This window comes from Meriones unguiculatus, chromosome 6 (assembly GCF_030254825.1).
Source record: "Meriones unguiculatus strain TT.TT164.6M chromosome 6, Bangor_MerUng_6.1, whole genome shotgun sequence".
Classification (NCBI taxonomy): domain Eukaryota; kingdom Metazoa; phylum Chordata; class Mammalia; order Rodentia; family Muridae; genus Meriones; species Meriones unguiculatus.
The window spans coordinates 31,838,435-31,844,434 of NC_083354.1; positions in this window are offsets into that span (position 1 = coordinate 31,838,435).

Here is a 6,000-nt window from a genome sequence, read left to right on the forward strand (position 1 = left end):
AAATAATCCTGTTTTAGCCGAGGCCAGAGAAGCCCAGCCTTGCCTTTGTCAGCCCGGGGCAGCTCAGCCTTACGTAACAGTCCCATCCCTCATTTAGCTGCAGCAGCAAAATTTTTTAAAGCACCATAAATAGCTTCCTCTCCCGCAGGAGGCGGCCAGGAAGGCCGGCCAGCCTCAGAGCATGAGGCAGAGGCCTCTCCTCTTTCTTCTTCAGTGGAACCTTCACAAGCCTTCCAGCACGAGCTGGTTGATGAAGCACGCTCACCTGGCCAGGGACAAAGGCGAGTCACTGCAGACCCCTAGTCACTGGGTGGCAGATCCCAACCCTGGCCGTTGGCCCGGAGAGCCAGCCCTCACAGGCGGGCACGGGCAGCAGGTGCCCCACTGAGGGGCTTCTCCTGCACACCTGGCCCACGGGGTGGCTCTGCAGGGTCCACAGTGGCTGCTGGACATTTGATCCTGCCAACCAAGGGGCACAGGGCCAGCCTGGCAGGAGAGAGGCAGCCATAAGAGGCCCAGCGCAGTGATAGAATGTCAGGCCCTACTGCAGGCCTAAACCCTTCCCATCCCGAGACAGGAGGAGGGAACCTGGGGCTGGCCAGAGTGGGGAGGGAGAGGGCAAGAGCGACGACCTCGTCCCTGCAAAGGGCTCACGGCATGCCTGGACACGGGCTGGAAAGCTCTTGCCTTCCAGGGCTCATGGACCTCAGCTGGGCGCTTCGGCCACTGCCTGGAATAGACAGTGAAACCCCGGGGAGGACGCAGGCCAAGAGCTACGAGCAAATCCCAGGACAACAGGATCTCGGGAACTCCAAAGGGAATGAGGGAATGAGGGATGGGGCGGGAGAGGACGGGAGCGGCTCTGTCCACGGTGCAGCCTTTAGTGTTCTCAGAACAAACACAAACAGTCCGAAGGCCCCGCACTGGCTGCACCCATCGTGCCATGACCAGGTGCTGCCAGGTGGGGGCACTGCCAGCCCTGAGTTCACAGCAGCTGGACAATGGCAGGCCCTCCCCAGTGGCTGCTGGGGAAACCGAGGTGGGAAGTCATTTGCACACAGTCTTAAGAAACTGAAGAAACTGTCCTCTAGGGCCCAGGATGGCAAGAGTGCTCCGAGGTACATGCACCAGGCCTGAGGACCGGGGTTCAGTCCCTGGGAGCCTCATGGTGGAAGGACAGGACAGTGTTCTCCAAGCTATCCTGTGTGCAAGCATGTGCATGTATGCATAGCAGGTAACTTTTACAGGACAGGGTTTCTCTGTGTAGCCCTGGCTGTCCTAGACTTTTTTTGTAGAACAGGTTGGCCTTGAACTCACAGAGATCTTCCTGCCTCTGCCTCCCGAGTGCTGGGATTACAGGCGTGCGCCACTGTACCTGGCTATAATTTTTTTTAATCACTATTAAAACCACAGCCTCTACCATCTCAAGGAAACACGGACAAAGTTCCCCATTCCTCTTTACTCTGCGTGTGGATCTGAACTTTTTCAGAACACACTGGGACAACAGGAAGAGCAAGCCTTCATGGAAAACAGCCTTCTCAAGCGCATAAGGTGATGCCAACTTCAAGACAAACATCCAAGGAAACTATGATCTTTCCACTAAAAACGCTAAAATATTAAACTTTAATATTAAAATATTAAAGCACATTCAATGATAGAAGTTACCAGGAAAAATATACAGGCCTGAAAGCTGGCTCAGCTAGCAGAGGTGTCTGTGTCAAGCCTGGCGGCCTGGGTTTGATCCCTAAAAACTGTACGGAGGAGAGGGCCAAGTCCCAAGAGTTGGACTCTGACCTCCACACCTGTTACATGCTTGCACACGGTCCCCACACACATGCACACAAGGAAACAGATAAATAAGTAAAATGATTGAGGTTATCATAAAAAAGCAATAATAATCAAAGAAATGAAAATGAAAACATGTATGAGATGTTATCATGTTGTCAGCCATCCTGGTGTCTTTTTGTTCCTAAGTAGTCTGTACCTCTCACTTCAGTAACGTTCAGGAACTTATACCAAAAGCAGTTCCACAAGGATACAGAGATGGCTCAGCAGTTAAGAACACTGGCTGCTCTTCCAGAGGACCCAGGTTCGATTCCCAGCACCCACATGGTGGCTCACAACTGTCAGTAACTCCAGTCCCAGAGAATTGATGCCTTCTCCTAGTCTCCAAGGTCAACACACACACACACACACACACACACACGATAAACACAGAAGCAAACAAAACACTCATATACCTAAATAAAGAAATCTCACAAACTTTAAAAGTAATCCCACAGCTGGTTGTATTCTCAGGAAAAGCAGAACCACGTACCAAGACCCGAGCTGCTGCTTAGCACATATTTACGTTTGAGACAGGAAGACACAGCATCTACTACAGATATCAACTAACTGAGACACAGCCAGTCCACACAACATACCTTGCCCTGCTCTCGGTGCTTCTAACGGCAACACAGGCAAACGTGGTCACCAAGAAAAGACAACATACACAGACTCAGTGTGAGAACACAGTTCACACCCAGCACACGGCATGCATGTCCATCTCCATCATAACTCAATGCACGCTCACACCCCAGCACACGGCATGCGTGTCCGCCTCCGTCAGAAGGCGATGCGAAGCCTCAGCACCTGCACCTGTCAGATCAGGTCATCTCTCAGCCCCATTTGAGACGCTTTTGTTCACAGCAAACAGTGATTAGCACAGTGAGACACAACTCCCTGGAGAATAGCAGATGATGGGGTGCCCTGGGAGAGCATACACACCGCCCCCACAGCTCAAGGATCATCGCAGAAGAGGGGGCTGAAGAATGACAGCCAAGTGCCTGTCTGGACAGAACAGGCAGATGTGCACACCAGCTCACAGCAGCTGCAACAGCATGCAGGAGCCCGACGCAAGCCCAGGCCAGACAACGCCCAGCATGGAGGGGGGAGGTGGCCACCCGGCCTCACCCCCGGCCCCGGAGCAGCTGGGAGAGAACGCTTTCTCTAACTGGTAGCCCCTGCTCTGTCCAGTGGGAGACCACGAAGCTCGGCCAGCACAAAGTAATCCTGGAGGGTGTTCTTTTAGAAATGAACACGACGTTGGGCGCCGGGAGGGGGTGATGATCTGGGAAGGGAGGGGCCAGGGTGATCAGAACAGGCTGCATGGAACTCTCAAGGAACTCTCAACAGGTGGGACCTGGAGCACCAGAACTCAAGCATCTGCCCCGCACTGCCATCCCCACCCACAGAGCCGCACCCACCCTCCATGACCCCTCCCTGTCAGGTCCTTGGTCAGCTTCCAACCCCACAATCCAGCCCTCTCCTCTGCACTGCTGAGTCACCTTACGAGCCTACCCCACCCACGCCTTCCAACAACCTGGATGTGAGCGGGCTCCTCACTGCCCTAGAAGACCACACACGTTCCCAAGGCCCCTCCAAACCACTGAGATGCCCCAGAAAGCCAGGGAACCATAGTTCCTCTCAATGAAGTGAGCAGCAATAACGGTACAAGGAAGAAATGAGCTAAGTATACAGTAGGAGCTTCATAAATGACAGCTCTGTGGCTACCCCGGAGATAAAACCCCCACAAAGCAGAGGTTAGCAGAGGGAAAAACAGACCATGACATTTCAGTGAGCCTTTTCCTAAAATCAGGGCATATGCAGACTTCGGAGCCCCACATCAGAAGGCCGAGTTTAAAAAGCCTGACTTACTTGTACCTGCTTGGGTCCCCACAGGGCCGTCGGTGCTTAGAACACAGGAAAACTCGATGGCATAGAACAGTGACTCACACTTTGTGCCCGCCCCTGGTAAAGAGAGGCCACCCCAACCTCCCTGTCTGTCCCACCACATGACCGGTCAGTCACAACCCTACAGCTAGTGCTGCACACACTCACTGTGACATCAGTCATGGCAGGAAACATCTGAGGGGCTTCCCGAGGGACAGGTGTGAATGGCATCAGGGGAAGAGCCCTCCACACCCAACTCCTCTTAGATTCCCTATCACTTAGGGCTTGAAAATGGGGGAGGGGGAGGGCTTCCCAGAGGTAGCAAAGGGACCGTGAAAATGGGGGAGGGGGGGCTTCCCAGAGGTAGCAAAGGGACCGTGAAAATGGGGGAGGGGAAGGGCTTCCCAGAGGTAGCAAAGGGGCCGTGAGTTTCTTTGAAAAGTCATGTTTATTTGCACATGGACTCTCGATGTGTCTGAATGGAATCCGAGTCTGATGTTTTCCAAAACAGAGTCCACAACTATGGAAACACAAGCTGCCCTCCTCTGTGACACAGTGAGAGGGAGCAACCCAGTGTGGACACCCCACCTCCCCACAGACAGTGCACGCGCAGTAAAGCATGCCTCATCACTCAGCACAGAGCCCTCACCTCACGGTTTATCCGAAAACCATCACACAAAGGCTCCCGGGTGAGTGTGTGGTGGTTGGGTGTACTGGGGGAAGCCTCCTTCTGATCTACTGGCTCTAAAAGGACCCCAGGGAAGCTGGGGGGCCTTCTGTGGACGGCAGGAGAACCCCAGGGAAGCTGGGGCCTTCTGTGGACCACAGGGGAACCCCAAGGAAGCCGGGGGGGGCTTCTGTGGATGGCAGGAGAACCCCAGGGAAGCTGGGGGGTCTTCTGTGGACAGCAGGGGCATATCCTTCACCTGATCCAGTGGACAGCAAAGGAGGAACAGTCTCCCATCCACAGCATCCGGGAACTTAGGGTTTTTCAGCCACTTCCAGAAATGATCTAAAGCAACCCTGGGGACCACTTGGAAGCCCAGGGACTTGGAAGCAATGGACACTGAGGAGTGTGCAGAAGCCAGAGCCAGGAACCCGGAACCAAAGGCCAATATCAGGACTTCCAGGAGCTAAAGAGGCACCACAGGTCTTCCCAGGAGGAAGGAACCAAAGGCCTTCCTAACTGAAACAGCAGCTGTTGCTGCAAAAGTGGGGAAGCAACCTGGACCCTCCCAGTGGACAGTGATGGCCTGGCCTCAGCCACACATGTCCAGGACAGCGTGCTGCCTTAGGGTGCGCAGTCTGAGCCAGCAGGGCACAGACACTGCAGTGAGCTAGGGAGGGGCAGGGAGAGAGAATGGCCTGAAAGAAGGATGCTGAGCAGGGAGGACTGAGTGCTCCTGGAACAGGTGCTCCCCAAGCACCAAGACATAGCTTCACTCTGGGCCCTGCTCAGAGGAAAGACAGCCACATTCAGCTGCTCACAGTTTTTATAAACCCAGATGTTCCACCTCCCTACAACCCGTCTCTTTCTCCCGCTTTTCCTTCCTCCCCCTCCCCAGGAATTGCTAACTTCTGAAAATGAACAGTTAGGACTGGAGGTGCTGCTCAGTGGGGCAACACCAGTCCAAAAGGAGGCCCTGGGCCCCACGTCCAGCACTGAGCAAACCGGACTCGGTGGCTCACACCTGTCGCCTAGCAGCAGGGAGGTGGGGCAGAAAGATCAGGAGTTCAAAGTCACCCTCAGCTAAAGAATGAGCCTGGGCCAACCTGGGCTGCTTGAGACCAAGTCTCAAGAAAGAAAAACTAGACAAAAAGTAGGTAAGAAGCAAAAGTAACTGTCCATAGAGACACTCTCAGACCCGGAAACAGAGAGGGAGGACGCACAGACACAGAGAGGGACACCTGATGTCCATCAACAACAGGACACCTTCTTCAGCCAGGCAGAAGACAGGCGAGAAGACAGAACTCCATGCGTCACTGCCAAGTTAAGACCTCACGGCAGAATGAGACACATAATGAGTAAAAAGGCAGGACGCATTCTCGACCTGAGACCACATCATTCGCTGCGTTGCGTTAAAAAAGCACGATTCTGTTTACCACTCAAGACCCTGGAGAGGCAGCTCAGGTCAGGAGCACTGGCTGCTCCAGCAGAGAACCCGGGTTCGATTCCCCGCACCCACATGGCAGCTCACATCCATCTGGATCTCTAGTTCCAGGGGCTCCCAGGTTGTCATCTGGCCTCGGTGGACACTGCACTCTGTGGCACACACATAAACAGCAGGA